Genomic DNA, 17,753 nt, shown 5'->3' with positions numbered 1-17,753 from the left:
ACCAATGCGTTGACAGACACTCACACAGACAGTGGAACAGTCGGAGATGCAGAGCGCTGTATGCAGTGGACATAGCGGAGAATTTTGACTCGTTGCGTTGTGGCGATGTCTCGCAGATAACACAGATAATACAGATAATACATATGAAAAGTATAATTTGCTCAGAGTCCAGAGACAGTTGTGGTTCGGTCCGGATCCGGACCGGAGTCCGGACTTTGAGGATGCATGGTTTATAGCATAACGTTAGCATTTTGCTTCTGGCAACTAGATTTATGATTCGAAAATTATAAAAGTAGGGTAGACATGTGGATATTATCCGGCTGAACAAAACGTGATCCGTCTCTTAAATGTGTGTCAACCACAGACCTTATTTCGAGCTATTTTCCAAAATCCTATGGAGAAATTGCATTGAGTTTACTTCCGGGTTTTAGGACGCGTCACTGCGGTTCTCTATAGAGTGGCGAAGTCACGCCCATCTACTTCCGCCCCATGGGACCTTATTTCGGAAAAATAATGTATTGAAGTCAATGGAGAGAGAAAACGTATCTTTCGATCCCGTTTGAATTGTGCCATGAATTACACATATGATGTTTGTCAATCTTAAAAAATAATTTCCATGTCAAAAAAGTCACAGTTTGTCGTAAAACTACAAATCCCAGAGTCGCGTAAGTGATGTCACAATAGCTAAGATCAGCGCCATATAGATATAATCTATCTATATGGCGCTGGCTAAGATAAGATAACTTTAACAAGATGCCTGTGTGCTTAGTACCAGGTTGTTATCATACCAGCAATGGGTCTTGCTCATTCTTTCGCTTCCCGTCTGATGAAAGGACTAGGAGTGTCTGGATCAAGCTAGCTAGTAGCTAGCACGTTAGTTAGCATTACAGCCGTGTCATTTTTATTAGCCTTAACATGAAGTAACATGAAGTAACCCAACATGTTAAACAGTAAGAGTAGTAGTCATATTTCGTGAACCCTTTGAATAGTACTGTCACCGGTGTGATCATTCTATAATACACAATTTAAGCCCGGGGGAGAAATGCTAACGCTAACGCTAGCGATCTTCTCTACTTCATGCTATCTGCACAAATGGTTGACATTAAACATTAAAACGACCAGGCAATTCAGAGAGAATCGAAAGGCAGGCAGGCAGCTTTGCATGACATTCTTCAGGACGTGTTTCATTGTGGTGATAGTGAGGGTAGTCAATCGTTTTGTTGACAGTAGTGACGGCCATCTTGGTGACGTGTGTTGTTCTGTGAGACCAGAGATGTAGTTCATTGAGCGTTTCACACAAACAAATGTGTTACTTCACAGTTTTACGACACATTTGTTTTTTTTGACTTGCAAAATTATCTTTTAAATTGACAAACATCATATGTGTAATTCGTGGCACAATTCAAACGGGATCGAAAGATAATCTTTCTCTCTCCATTGACTTCAATACATAATTTTTCCGAAATAAGGTCCCATGGAGGTCCACCGGAAGGGGAGGGACTTCGCCACTCTATACTCCGGGTGATTTACCGTACGGTCAGTACATTATAGTTGGCGTTCCTAGCGTGTATGCTACCGAGCTACCGTTCATAGCGTGTATGCTACCGAGCTAAACAAGAAGGCTACCTAGAGCTACACATGCTAGGGAAAACATTGTTTTCATGCCAGCTACAATGAATGACCGAACGTAGCAGACTACCCGTATAAGATTGCAATTGTAAACATGTTCTTGCTAGCCTAGACTAGCTGTTTTTCATAGTAGGTTGGCATATTACACTGAACAACTAGCAAACGTAGGTTAGCATATTAGCTGGCAAGCTAACTGTATTGATTAGATAGATTAGATAGATACACACTCCTACCACAACTACTACTAACGAATCTAAAACAACTAAGTTTCTCTAATATTTTGAGATTTGCATTTGATTTCGTCCAGCCAGATCAGGAAACTCCTGGCGTATCTGGCGGACAACACATGACGGGAGGACCACTCTGATGCCTCGTCCTAAAAAGCCCCGGCAGCAGCTTACAAAAGATAGGCAAGATGTCGAAAACGCCTATAAAGCTGGCTACACACCAACCCGATTTTGGGAGTCAGAGGCCGTCAGAGGCAGTCGGGCATTCGCGGCGCCCTACTCAGGTTGGTGTGTCCCGCACCGTCGTCTCTTTACGGCACTTTTTCACACCTCCCGATGCCTCCCGACGCGGGAGGTGAGAGAAAGTCGGCCCAAGCAATCACTCTGATTGGCTGTTCACACTACCGCTGCTGGTAAGGACAATTATTGCCACTCGTCGACTGAAGTATTTGCGGTGTGTTCGTAGGCGGGCGGTGTAGCGGGCGGCATAGCCGACGCAGGCGACGTAGCTGACGTAAAAGTCGGGACGCCTTCGGTACGCGTTCTTTGGTCTCAGGTGGGTGTGTAGCGGCCTTAAGGGGAGGAATGGATGATACAGTGTATGTATGTACAGAGGCGCGGGAAGGTATTTTGAGTGGGGGTGCTGAGGTGTTGTCCGATGTGCTAATTACGCACCAACGGGGGGGGGGGGGGTGTAAAATAAATATTATCACTACAAAGATGTAAAATATCATTTTACCAACAATGCGGAATTTATTGGCTACATATTACCAGTGCTTGAATTGGAATAAAAAAGGTGCCAGTACTCTAAATCAGCAACTGTTTCAAGTCAATTTATTTAAACAGCCCAAAAACAAGAATTTGGCTCAAAGTCATATAGTATCCTATAAGGTTGGTGGGTTTGTCTCTTTACTGTATATTTTAGAAAGGCTCACTGTACTTAAAGGGCCCATGTCATGGCCATTTCCACTGATCATAATTACATTGTTGAGGTATACTAAAATAGATTTATACTGTGCAATTTTCCAAACTCACATTGGTTTCGCATACAGCATCTCTGTCAAGCATGTGTATTCAGCAGTATTCACTCTCTCCACTAAACGACTCGTTGGAGCTCTTGCCCCCCCCTCCCTGTGAGCCTAGTGTGCTCCGATTGGTCAGCTCGGCCACTCTGTTCTGATTAGTCAACCACCAGAGGCTCCGCACGCTTTTTTCGGGGAACATCAGTGTAATAATGGCGTCGGTACAGCTGATATTTTATACGCTAACTAACCGAACTGAACTGCAGAAGGACGAACTCGGCGATTCTCTCCCCGACCACCTATCTCTGCATTTACCACAATAAATGTGCCGTGGTTTTGTAAACTCGTGTATGTCTCCTTGCCTTTCCGTTGTGGCCTACGAGCCAGTCATAACAAAGAGTAAGTTATTTTTACCTGTAATAAACTACTACTGTTTGATGAGAAATCAAATCATGGTTTGCTATATATGAATGATATGTTATAGGAGCAAATAATTCAGGGAAGAAAGGATAGGCCTACTAAGTATTTCCATTAAACTTTATTTTTAGAAATGTACAAAATGAACATAAATATACATATATACACGGTATATCATCCATTCCTCCTCGCATCTTGCCTGCGCACAGCCGGTGCCTTTTAGCACGAGGCCTCAGTAGTAGTAGAAGTCCCGTCCCCGTCATGGATTGTCCGCCAGGATCTGGCTGGACGAAATCAAATGCAAATCACAAAATATTAGAGAAACTTAGTTGTTTTAGATTCGTTAGTAGTAGTTGTGGTAGGAGTGTAATGAACAGCTTGCCTGCTAATATGCTAACCTAGCTTTGTTTACCTTGGTAGCTAACACGATATGAACGTTAGCTTGGAGGAAAGGCAACTATAATGCAGTGTAATAAAACTACTATGAACAAAAGCTAGTGGTTCATATTAGGCTAGCAATAACGTGTTTATAATTGCAATCGTATACGGGTATTCTGCTACGTTCGGTCATACAATGTAACTTGCATGAATACATTGTTTTGCGCTAGCATACAGCTAGCCTCGTTAGCTATACATGCAGTATATGTACTGTCACAATGTACGGTAAATCACCCGGAGTATACTGTATGAGTATTCCGTGTGTGTGACTGCAGACATTCTCCTGCCATGACAAACATGTAAGGCCATCTGCTGACATTGTAGTTGATATATTTAAACGCTAGCAACGTAGCATCACAAAAATGTTTTTCCGACCAAACCTAGCTCTAGCTCCGTGTGTTAGATCGGTTGCATACACGCTACGCCAGCTATAATGTAATTACGTTTCGCGACTGACTGCACGGCAAATCACCTGGAGTATACTGTCAATAGGTATTTTGTGTGTGAATGCAGACATTCTCCTGCTATGAGATACATGTATGCAAGGCCATCTGCTGATATTAGAGTTGATATATGGAAACTCTAGCAACTTAGTTAGCACAGTTAGCACTGTGTCAATGGCTTAGCAGTCCAACACAGTTTACACATTTAAACAGTCTTGTTTGATAAATACACAAATAACAATGCAAACTTACAGGTTGTGTACCCGGATCTTCCCCTGCTCCAAACGGTCCAAACAAGCTGTGCATATCCGGCCTCAAACTGGGCAATGTTTTGGAAGCTTTCGTCTGTGAAATGCCGGTTCTTCGAACCTCTGGAGGAACACGCCGCTGCTGGTGTGGCCATAGCTCTTCGGGATTGGTCCATTTCGTTCCGGGTACCGCATGACATCAGGCGGTACCCGGAAGAATCAAATGGGCAGTGACGTATCTCCAACGAGGCGTTTTGGGGAGGTATTTTCTGTGTTAGAGTTTTACTCGCTACAGGGTGTACTTTGAGGGTTTTGACTCTGCACACCGTTTACATGCATAAAAACCTTCATACCACACAAGGGGATGGGTAATAACCGGAAAAGCATGACATGGGAGCTTTAAACAAAATGACTCAGGGTGCATCTGAGATTAGAGGGGGTGCAGGGGTAAAGTGCTATTTTTACAAGTGGGGAGTGGATCTAACACAATATTCTTTTTAAATATACTGAAATAATCAGTAGCCATCTTGTTTTGACCTCATTTCAAACAAAACACAGGGCAGTTGCCATTTCGTGAAATGCAAATTCAAAGGACTCCTTTGTTCTTTGTAATCCATGTGGTTTCACTCCCATGAGGCCAAGTCCTTTATCTGACCTCCATCTTGTGAAGAACAAACCATTCTTCTTGTCTCAGTTGGATTTAGTCTTTTGCTAAATCAGGTTATCTATACATATTGTTGTTGGACTTTGGTGGTTGTAAACAAGGATTATTATATTTTCTCAGATTTGGATTTTAAGCCTTCCAATCTGATTTTTGAAATATTTGTGCTTGCAAATGTGTTTTTGGCTTGTTTATGCTTTACTGTTTAAATCATATTGTGTTTTTCCTTCCCATTTGATTTTTGAAATATTTGTGCTTGCAAACGTGTTTTTGGCTGGTTTATGCATTACTGTTCAAATCATATTGTTTCTCCTTCCCATTTCAAAGGTATTTTTTAGAAAAATAACCTTCTTCTTGTTACATAGAAGTCAGTTTTAGAACAGCTACCTCTGCTGGCAGAAGCTGAAAACTACAACAGCGCACTCTGCTGGTTGTACAGAATTGTTGCAGAATTACAATTATATGCTGAAGTTTATTTCTCACGTGTTATAGATAAACACATACTTCATCACACACAGATAGAATTACAGGTGGTTCCTGATTTTAAGATAAGAAACCTTACATAATTGTCTTTCAACCTAGACTATAGAATATTCAAACACACATTTTTATTTTTTACATTTTATAACATTTGCATAATCTCATGCACATACATTTTTATTTTTTACATTTTATAACATTTGCATAATCTCATGCACACACATTTTTATTTTTTACATTTTATAACATTTGCATAATCTCATGCACATACATTTTTATTTTTTACATTTTATAATTTTAATTATTAATTTACTTTATTAATTAAAAAAAAAAAAAAAAACTGATTTAAGGTTAAGTATTGTTAACTACTGAAGACATAGGATACTTTTATAAAGGAATACAAAGGTACTATTCAGAGGATTAGTAATACATCTTTGATAATTTAGTAATTTCATCCTAGTATTTGAGAAACATGTCACCAAAACACACTAAGTTAAGAGCATTCGCAGTGCCAGGCTCAACTGCAAATATCAAGGAAAGGGTAAACATCAGATCAGATGCTACAACATATCCAAATGATAGACAGAAGACATGGAACCAAATAGAGAAACTGTTTAAACAGTGGCAAACAAGAGGATTGATTCCAGCAGATAATCAACCTGGACCAACAAAAGCCCATAGAAGAGCAGTACTCAACTATGAACATGAACAATGCCTACAACAGCTAAATGTATGCAGGGAAGCTGAACAAAGGTTTATAAGAGTTACAAGTCTGATACTCCATCTGGAATATGCCAGCCTATTGACAGACAGCATAAATGTGGTCCGAATAGCAGACCTGCCAGTGAGGGAAGACATAGCAGAAAAAACAAAAGACGCTTGAGTTGTCCAAACTCCAAAGCTGTATCTAAGCCTGGCCGAAGTCCCTCCTCCCTCCCCAAATGTTGGATTTATAGGAGAAGTCTTGCAGTTCAATGGAGTCTCCACGGATAAAAGTGTCAAAGAATTGGAGTATGAAGTAAGAGTGCTAACCAGTAAATCCAAACAGCTGATGGAAGAGAACATACGATTAGAAGAAATCGCAGAAGAAAGACGACGAGAAAGAGAAACACAAAAGACAGAGCGGGAAGCGCTTCAACTAAGACTTTTGAAGATACAGGTAGTGGAGAAAGACACAGAGGCTTGTAGGAACAAGACAAGGAGAAGGGAGGAGAAGCTTTCAGAGATAGCCATAGAACCAGAGAAGGCAGGCCAGACACCTCCAACAATTCAAGCTCAGGAAGAACCAGAGAAGGCAGGCCAGACACCTCCAACAATTCAAGCTCAGGAAGAACCAGAGAAGGCAAGCCAGACACCTCCAACAGTTCAAACTCAGGTAGTGCCTGAGATTCAGGTGCAGAATCAACAAAGAGGTGGAAGACGTTTCCGGTTTGAGGGATGTTACTGTTGCAGCCAAATGGGCCATTGGTCCAGAGATTGTCCGCAACACAAGATGCTACAAGTACTAGAACATTGCACCACACAGCAACAAGCCCCAAACAACGGCCCTCCACACAGTTACCCCAGGGGAGGTTTCCATGACTACAACAGAGGCAGGGGGTCCCAGGGATGTCAAAGAGGAACAGGATGTCCAAATATGAAGAAGGACATTTTGAAATCCAGCCACATAGAGCCATATCTGTCACCACAGGGAGAAGAGGTGGAATGTTATTTAAAAAATCATGACTAGCATGTTGCATTTCAATATAAAACATCCACAGATTAGTAGAAGAACATTAAAACATAGTAGAACATTTAGCAGACTATTTTTGTAAATTATGAGAAGGAAAGACATTACGAGTGATGTTGTTCCCCCACACAGAAAACTATTGTGTCCACACAGCTAGTGAGGTCAAGACGATGGGTTTTTCACCCAAAACATGAAGAGGAAAAACCTAGCACTCGCCCAAGAGGGAGGGTCTTTACCAAGTCCTCCTGTTTACACCGACTGCAGTTCAAGGGGCGAAGATACACCTGATGTGGAGCTGTTGAGACCTGAAAACAGAAACTCGATTCTGCTGTGGTGAAGTCTGGCTACAAAGGGAGGTGTTTCGATAGGAACCACTTGTCTCAAACCAGTGAAGAAGTCAACAAGAACCCAGCAGAACTAGAGAGTGACTGTTGGCGGGAGAACAGTGACAGGGCGACAGAAACTGGCACAACATAGATAGACCCCGTCAGAAGACCGGGGGTGTGTTTAAAGGGGAACTTCATTCATTGTTAGTTGAAGTATAGTTTTTTAGTCAAACAATTATGTGATATATGGAGTAAGATTACATTTTCTGATAAAACAGACACTTCAGACCGATTATAGAAATGTGTTTAAGGCATGAGATGCAAACTAAATAATATAACACTGAGCTTGGATGAAGAAGTTGTAGGGTTTTTACAACAGTTTCAAGAATCAGTATTTATTTATTTATTAAGTGAATTTGCTGATTTATAAAGTAGTGCAAAAGGCAATATCTCATTTTCAGTGAGGGGCACCAGCTCTTCATGTTCTTCTGCGTGGAACCCTGTGTGAGAATAGTTCGTACTTTCCCTCTAGTTTAAAGAAATATTATTTTGTCATGATATCTTTGTTCAGCAGTGTCAGCCAAGCCTCTAATCCTAGAGCTATTGAGACGCATTAGCAAAACCAAGGGTGTTGTTGTTTTTTTCCGCAACAACAATGATACAGAATACCATGACAAAAGCCATTATAGAACTAACAACAAGTAAACTATTTTTGTGCTAATGGAAGATTGTTAGTGAATATGCATTTATAACATAGGAAGACGATACATCACACAACATCTTTGTACGCCTTGTGGGGTACACGGAGAATTTATATTTATTTACTACAACGTTATGGGTTTTCCATGTCCTATTCATAATAGGGTAATCATTGCAATATTAATTGAGCATTTTATGCTCAAAGGAGGGAGCGTCATGATTATACAGATATATTGATTTCGGTGACGTTGTAGTTAATAAATAACATGTTGTCAACAATGGGTCTCATAACAACAAAAGGTATACCAAAGCTTGGGCCTCCTCCAAGGAGGGAGTGGTCCAGTTTTAGATATTAGACAAATAGAAGTGGATGAATATGTCAGAGCTCTGAGTAATATTTTCCAAGTTTTGTCTACACAGGCTAGGAAAAACTGCACAGATACCAGACGAGACACCAGAAGAGACTCCTGTTCGGCCAGGTGATTGGGTGAGGGTGAAAGTTCACAAAAGACAGTGGACTGATCCCCGGTGGTCGGAACCGTGACAAGTTGTAACAAACTTCACACGCGCTCCGGTTTAAAGGTAAAGAAAAAGGAGCAAATTGACACCACCTCACACATTGTCACCCTTCACTGGCAACTTCCAGAAAAGTTATTGGAAGCTAGGACTGATTTGGCAGAGCTGGAACAAAACAATAAATATAAATACGATTAAGATAGCAACAGCTCAAAAGACGAATTGTCTTTAGATTTTTATAGATTGTACACTAAAGTGAAAACCTATTTTGTTTTTTCACCTGAAAAAGAGTCCAACGTTTTGTTTCTATTTTCGTATACGTTATTTTTGTACTCATCATTTACATTTTGTAACTGACAAAACCATGGATAAAATAGAGATTATGTCAAGAACAAAGCCAAAGCAATTGTGGGGTTCCCTAGGGATAAGAGTCAGAATAGCATTGTTGATTGTGCTCATTACACTTGGCACCTTTCTGGTTGGATGGGGAGTACAATATCATGAAAGACATGGATCCATTAGTTCACTCATAGAAAATGCCCACATCACTAACAAAACACCAGCCGTGTTTCAGAGACTTTCACTTATCCCCAGAGCCAAAAGATCAGCTGAGCAACAAGAGGAGGAGTTAGAAATACCCATTCCCATAGGTGAGGAAGTTACAATCAAGATGATTCACCCCCCCTATATGCAGTTCTTGTATCAAATGATGAGATGGGTTTAAGTGATCGAGATATGTAAGCGATGGGGTTTTACAAATTAGGGGAATCTCCAAATACACTGGATCCATGTTTTAGTCTGTACCAGAAACACCCCCTGTTAAGACTATGGACAACCGACTGGTGACCTGAGCAAAATTATTGAAAAGTTATTATAGTAGAAACAGGGTACCAACCCACAAGGAAAACTGTATGAAAAAAACGATGAACAAAATTCCCCAACAGATTGTGGCGACATTGCACAGATGTATCCAGTCACAAAAGTTACTATTGCTCTAAATAATAGTGAGATTTAAAATATTGGAGAATATATGGGGACGTCCTTTTATAGTGTGTGAAATATGTGGTGCTTGAAACATGTAAGTATTTCAATTTATAGAAGAAAATGGTTTCCTGAAAGAGTTATTTGGAGTAGACGTGTTACAGTGGGTGAAAACAATGTTTAGGGATATAGTAAAATTATTAGTAGACATTAATTGTGTTTAGATGGCATTTAACAAATAAAACAGATAGTATGATTAGAAAATAGAGTGGAGAAGGTTGGATTTATTTTTACCTCAGTGTGTTAGAATTTCTATAGGTAATGCGTCCCGAGACCTGGACTCTCTCTCTCTGCCTGTCAGACTGCTACGACCCCTATCAGACAAAATACCTCACTACAGGAGACTCCTCCTCCTTCTCCATCGAACAGACAGAACCAGAGCTGAACCAACAACGACAAGACTGCATCCAGAACCATCTCCACCTGAGGCATCCAGAACCAGAACAGCATGCTGACATAAAGAGGCATACTCTCATCAGTCGCCACAGGACATGAAGTTCCAAGCTGAGCCACGAGATTTGGCACAAGAGCAGAGTGTGGGACATGAGAGCAGAATACGCCCTCCATACAACAGCGAAGAGACTGTAAAGAAGGAGATGAAATGCAAAGCAGTTGGGCCACTGAAAAGAGTAACAGCGGAAGGATTCAAGAGCTGATGGACTGAGGAGAAGACGGAACCAGAGGAGTTGGCAATGGTCTAACAGAATGTGAGGGGGTCGTGGCTTGAGACAACAAGAGGAGGAGAAAAGGAAAACGGGAATTAGTGAGTTTATACATAAACACACTTATTCACAAACAAACTTGAATTGACTTGATAAATATGTAAAGACAAAAAGATTTATTAGCCATGAATTAATAAATTGGTAAATTAAAATAGCAATAAAGAGGAAATAATCCTAAAACACACTGAGGGTACTATGAGATAAAGGGGCAGACATGATGGAAATATTCACTACACTTTAAGCAGTGAGTGTTTTGGGACTTAGGAGTACAGAGTAGAACATATTCTTCAATCTTTTCATCATGTAAACGAATTATTCCCTAAGAGATTCTTATTCATGGGTGAATTTGGTAGAGATCTAATGTGTTACAATATTGATCTCCAGTTAAAGGGATAGTTTTAGTGACCACTCTATAAGAACAGACAAATCTGTGTTTGTTGGAAAATGTTAAAGGGGACTTAGTACCAAGCCAAATATAGTATCCCAATCTAAAGTATTGTTTTCGCCATTGTAGCATAGTTATTACCATAGGAGAACTGTTTGTCTCCAAGATGGAGAGTTGGAAAAGACACTGGGCAAAGAGCGATTGAAAATTTTATTTTGGAAAAAGCAATATCATTGGGAGTAATACATGCGGGACCTTGGATCACTCATTGCAATGGTGCATATTATTGACAACCCATATCGTTTAGGGAGAAGGGGTCACTCAACCCACCCAGCAGTTGTTTTAAATCTTACTTGCAGCTTCACAGGGAGCGCACGGCACCAAATTATGAGTTTAAAAGACAAGCGTCACCACCTCCTAATGGTCATCCATTTAATCAGTGATGACCTGAAATTTAGAGATGTTATTTAACGTAAAAACATATCCGCCATAAGTGAAAATTCCTGAATTGAACTACAAACCATTGATGAAATAAAATCCTTGATAAAGGAGGGAGTAACTGTTACATGCTCGGACACCCGGGTTCCACACACTGTTAAAGGGGTTAGCATGGTTCTTTAAGCAGACCAGAATTGAAGATAAATTAGTATAATGAGTTATTGATATTCCACCGGTTTTCACACCATTTAAGGAACTTTATCACTGCATTAGAACAGACCACCCAAAGGTACTGAAGTAGGAACTTTTTAAGTGATGAAATTCTCCAACTGTTGTAACTGACCAAAATCTTCTCCCCAGAAATGACTGTCTAAAATGCCGTATCCCAGAGTAGATGTTTGATGGTATCATGGAACTAAAACCTTGTACGCAGTCTTGCTACAGGATTGGACTGGGACCTGTGCACTTGTACAGCCAGTGATGTTTTATATGCAGTACCAATGACAGCGGGGCAGTTAATCAACATGGTGAAACACCCCAAAACCAGTAGGGCTAAGAGACCAGTCAAAGGAGGGAGTTTAGGCTCCACAGTGTACAAGGATAGCATAGGGGTGCCCAGGGGAGTGCTTGATGTTGTAGTTGCATTCCATGTACCCGCACCCTAACGTACCGATTGATCACCACGGCCCTTTCTAGAGAACATATTACTTTCATACTTTAAAAGGTATGAAAGGAGGGAGGGTACATTTCTCATGAGGGGACAGTTTCAACTACTAACAGAACAAGACGACCCACCCCCATATACAGATCGTGATGTATATGATGAGAGGGTGTAAAAGATGTTAAGTAATAGGGATGTTCGATGATGAGATTGTTCAAAGAATGTCCAAATGATGTGATACTTCAAATGACGAAATCATTTGAAGGAAGAACCAGCAACAATATGAAGGGAATCAATGCAATTTACTATACTATTCCAAGATGGTGTATTCTTTATTACCTTATACTATTCCAAAATGGTGTATTCTTTATTACTTTATACTATTCCAAGATGGTGTATTTTTTATTTACTTTGTACTATTCTAAAAAAAAGTTTGTTTCTTTTATACTTTGTAAAAACAAGTGCCTTAACACTGAATGTAGTATGAGAAGGATTTCTGTGAAAGGAGGGAGTAAGAAATGTTCTGATACTAAGCTAATTGCTGCGATTTTGAAAAGTGATATTGAATGTTAAACACTAGAAGTTATGCACAAAGAAAAGACTTTCATGTGGAAGACCAATTCTTCTACCAATATTCTTTGTATTTTTTGTATTTGTGATGACTGTTATTTGAACCATTCCATTTTGATTGTATGTTATTGATATGAGTTATGTACTATTCCAAGTTCAGATGAAGAACTCATTGATTTCAGTATTGTGTTCACACCTTAAAAGGTGTGAAAGGAGGGATTGTTAGAAATTAAAATCAATGTTTTATAGCATAATTTAGTCTAAAACATACCGTCAGTTTAAAAGCTGTCTTATGAAGAACTCATTGATTTCAGTATTGTGTTCACACCTTAAAAGGTGTGAAAGGAGGGATTGTTAGAAATTAAAATCAATATTCAATGACGTAATTTAGGTTAAACGCACAGTAAGCTTTGTCATAGCAGCTGATACCCCCTCTGTCACTGTATGCAAAACCATCTCACCCTACAAGACAGTGAGATATACACAGACACAGTAGGCAAAACCTCACCCCCTAAAAAAGCGTCTGTTGATCACACATACATTTAAGATTCACTCTCAGAGAGATGACCTAATCAGAGAAACTAAGACAATGAGAAAGAGGAGGGAAGTTCCCTCCCTACGTCACCGCCCACCATCGATGAGGAGGGGTCACCACTGAGATATAGAGAGGTGAGGGGGCTCTGGGGAGCGCCACTTCTTCTTCACGACAAGACTTCACCCCTTCACCCCGGCGAGGCAACAGCTGCTCTGTCTCTCCTCTTACCCTCTGCTTGTTGTATCATTGTGCCATTTAATTAAACTCAACCAATTTGAACCTTTTCGGAGACTCCATTAGTCTCTTCATTCTAAGCTCCTCTCCTGGGCGCGAGAACATCGAATACTTTCAATAGTACTCTGGTACAATTGTGGTGAAGGCATCTGAGTTAGATGTATTTGAACCAAAATGTCTACAGGCATAGCAGAAGATGGCATCTTTTTTACAGGAAATTCCAGCCAATCTCTGTTTTTAAACCATGAGCTGCAAAATGAGCGCCTTACCCCACGGTACAGGCGAGTTGGGAACTTGTTTAAATATACCTGGGCAGGCTCTGTTTTGCCGAGGTCCTCTGGCACTTGCGGGCCGCCGAGGGGTGGCGGTGTTTGGGGCGACGAAGACTGCTGCTCCGGGGGCGAGGCGATCAAAGCGGCGGCGGCACCTCATGACGCATCTACTGAGTACTGAGTACTGAGTACCGCCGTACCGGCACCGTGCCGGTACTCAGTAAGAAGTAACGGTACCAGATGGGTACAAATCTGAAGTCCCGGTACTGCGTACCGGTGAGTCCGGCCCAATTCAAGCACTGCATATTACACAGATTATGCACGGCTGCAGCAGCTATAACCATAAAATAATAATTAAAATACCACAAACATGATATTGATACATATACAGATTATGCACATGATTTAGCACAGGGGTGTCAAACTCAAATACACAGTGGGCCAAAATAAAAAAATCTGTACTCGTCGAGGGCCGGACTGGTTCAATGTTTATTGCTAAAAGTATTGAAATGAACTTATTGCACATATTAAACCTGGAACTAACAAAGCTTAAATTATTGCCTATAAAAACAACATTAAATAATCAGTTGCATTCATTTCTTATGGCTCTATCTGCAGCTTTTCCGGAGTCATTTCTTTTGATTACATTTTTCCACAGGCCAACAACAGCTTCAAAAAAACAATTTCCCTCAAAGAAAAAACTCAACATGCCCTGTTGTCGCAAGAAAGAAAGTGCAGAAGGAAACATCCATTGAAACTCAGTTTGCTGCTCTGTGATGCTAGTTCAAGCCAGATACTTGGCATCTCATCTTGGGTGCAAGTTCATCAATGTTTGGGGTCAGGCTCTGAGCTGAGGAAATCCTCAGGATTGAGTGAAGGTGTGTGTGCAATATACCGGCGGGCCAGATCGAATAATAATTCAAAATTATCCTGCGGACCGAAATTAAATCCACCAAGGGCCTGATTTGGCCCCCGGGCCTTGAGTTTGACACATGTGATTTAGCAGATTTAGCGTTTGTAGAGAGAACAAATTCCGAGATACGTTTTTGCGCCATGCCAGTTACTTGTGTTGTTGTGCGTCACGTTAAAAGTAGCCGACTAAAAACTAACAAAAAACCTTTTTTTCCACACCTTTTTTATTTTTCTTCCCTGAAGCAAAATAATTTATTATATAGTTTTAAATGATCATTTGAATAATAATATATCATATAAAATATAATCTCAGGCACAATTAAAGGTAGGGTAGGTAAGTTTGAGAAACCGGCTCGAGATCGCTAGAATTTGAAAATACACAACCGGAGAAAATCTGCCACTTCCTTACAGAGCCCCTCCTCCAACACACACGAACGCGCACATGACCAATGAGGGCACGAGATAAGTTTGTGCACAGATGGAAGGCTGACAGGCAGGTAGACCATCCAGTTATTTTAGCCGGGCCGGCTAAAATGATTGGTTGTACTTTTTACAGTATTATGGCTTCCACAGATGACATTTTTTTATGGATTTTTTGTCAAAGCACTTAAGATATTCATTGCTATCGGGATGTTAAGAGCATTCCATGGAATATAACAAAAAGTGTATCTCGAGCCGGTTTCTCAAACTTACCTACCCTACCTTTAAATGAAATAAATATAAAATAAAAATAAAATAAATGTGCAGACAGGGGAGCTCCGCTCCGCCTGCCTGCCGCTAGGGGGTGCTGCAGCGCCCTCAGCACCCCCCTTCCCGCGCCCCTGCATATGTATATTTACACATGTTCATTTTGTACATTTCTAAAAATAAAATTTGATGGAAATACTTAGTAGCCTTTCTTCCCTGAATTATTTGCTCCTATAACATATCATTCATATATAGCAAACCATGTTTTGATTTTTCATCAAACAGTAGTAGTTTATTACATGTAAAAATAACTTACTCTTCTATAACAACAGTTGTAGGTACAGTTCGGTTAGTTAGCGTATAACATATACGGCTGTACCGACGCTATTGTAAGACTGATGTTCCACTCAGAGCGAGCCGAAAAAAGCACTGTTAGACATGGGCGGAGCCTCTATGGTGGTTGACTAATCAGAACAGAGTGGCCGAGCTGGTCTTTAGCAACAGCTTGTGAGAGCAGCAGAGGTGGGAGTAAGTCCTACATGTGCAAGTCATGAGCAAGTCTCAAGTCTTGACCTACAAGTATCAAGCAAGTCCCAAGTCACTGTGGTGAGAGTCAAGCAAGTCAAGTCAAGTCATTGCTCAGGTCAAGTCAAGTCAAGTCAAGTCATACGAAATTCTGATGAATAAGCCCAGTTTCCGCATTTAAATCAGTTAAAAGACAGTGGCTATGAAAATGGATTTAACCCACACTATGATCTTCATTACATACACAGTTAATCATTTGAAATCTAATTTAGACCGATGACAATCATATTAGATTCATATTAACCCTAGAACTGCAGACAATAAAGCTAGGACTCAATCAAAAAGTCTGTTCAAAAAGGCAGAATTCCAGGTAAGAAAATCATATATGGCATTTGCCATTACACATATTTAATTTAAATGTCTGTTAACACTAGAACCGCCAACAGCATCAGCACCTACATAGATATCATTTTCAAATCATTTAATTTGTTCCTCTTCATAATTTCCTTATAAACTAAGTAGGACGATTTAAAACTCACTTAATTGGGTTCATTTAGAAATTGCTTCAGTTTATCATCATAACAGATTAAAAAGTTCAGATTCATTTTACAATAAATCAAGGAATGATGCACTTCTACAAATAAAAACAACATAATTAAAACATTTAAACAAACTACTAAAAGTAGATGAACTACATTATTCAACAGTTTAAACTTTACAGTAACTTCTGATAATAACACAGGGGAAATAAACGAGGCATCTCTTTCCCTCTCTCTCTCTCCCCCTCCTGACAGCCCGTCAGTATCGGGGTTAGTACAAATGAATCCCTTGGCGGTTCTAGTGTTCATTTACCGTTTTGTCTTCTCTTTTTGTAATGCTTAATCGATTTGAAACCAAGTCTAACGTAGCTTAAACTTAACGTTAGCTTTCTAGCTAACACAACACATGCACGCACCTTTCTCTGTGGGTTTTTTGTAGTGACGAATGAAGTTGGATGTTTTGGTGGTCGTGTCACTGATCTTTATGCTGCAGACCCTGCATACCGCTGTTCTCTTCTTATTAGCGTCATCGACAACATAATCCTTGAATCCAAACTTCACTATTTGTGGAGTAACGCTAGCCGCTGCCATGTTAACTGACGCTCCTGCCGTCTAGTGGGTTGCCAGGTTTGCGCGCACGGCGCTATAATCACCCAATCACGTTTTTCGAAAAAACTAAACTTAATATCTCACTACAAAAACAAACGCAAATATTTAATTTTAAACAGTCAAGTCCTTTCAAGTCATCTGTCTCAAGCTTAAGTCAAGTCTCAAGTCATGAATACCAAGTCAAAGTCAAGTCAAGTCTTTTATCAATGTTAGTCAAGCAAGTCTCAAGTCAAAAAATGTGCGACTCAAGTCTGACTCGAGTCAAGTCATGTGACTCGAGTCCCCACCTCTGGAGAGCAGTGCATTCATCGGTGTTCGTTTTAATGCTGCCACAGTTTGTTGACGGCCTGTGTGTTGATGGGACATCTCATGCTCCCTAAATGTTTCCCCTGCCTTTCGCCAGTTCTTAAATCCTCCTTTCACAAAACTTCCATCCCTGATCTTGTCTGCACTGACAAGCTTCTTTTCTATAGCAGAGCAACAGAAGAAGCACACCGCATTATCACTTTCTCTTATATAGTGAAGCTTTTTATAGACTGCTTACACTAAAATGCTAACTCAAAAATAGTAACTCAAAATAAAACTTTTGTATTGATTTGTTTAGTGAACTTTTTGTCATTGCAGTTACAACTCTCCGCCAACAGATGGGGGTGCTGCAGCCCCCTCAGCACCCCCCCTTCCCGCGTCCCTGGTGACAGGGGCTTTAGCAACACCTGTAAAAACAGAATCTAAACGCTAGGCTACAGCCTTATCATAACCATGAAGAAAATATCACCAATATCAAGCTT

This window comes from Trematomus bernacchii, unplaced genomic scaffold (assembly GCF_902827165.1).
Source record: "Trematomus bernacchii unplaced genomic scaffold, fTreBer1.1, whole genome shotgun sequence".
Lineage (NCBI taxonomy): Eukaryota > Metazoa > Chordata > Actinopteri > Perciformes > Nototheniidae > Trematomus > Trematomus bernacchii.
This window is presented reverse-complemented; position numbering follows the sequence as displayed.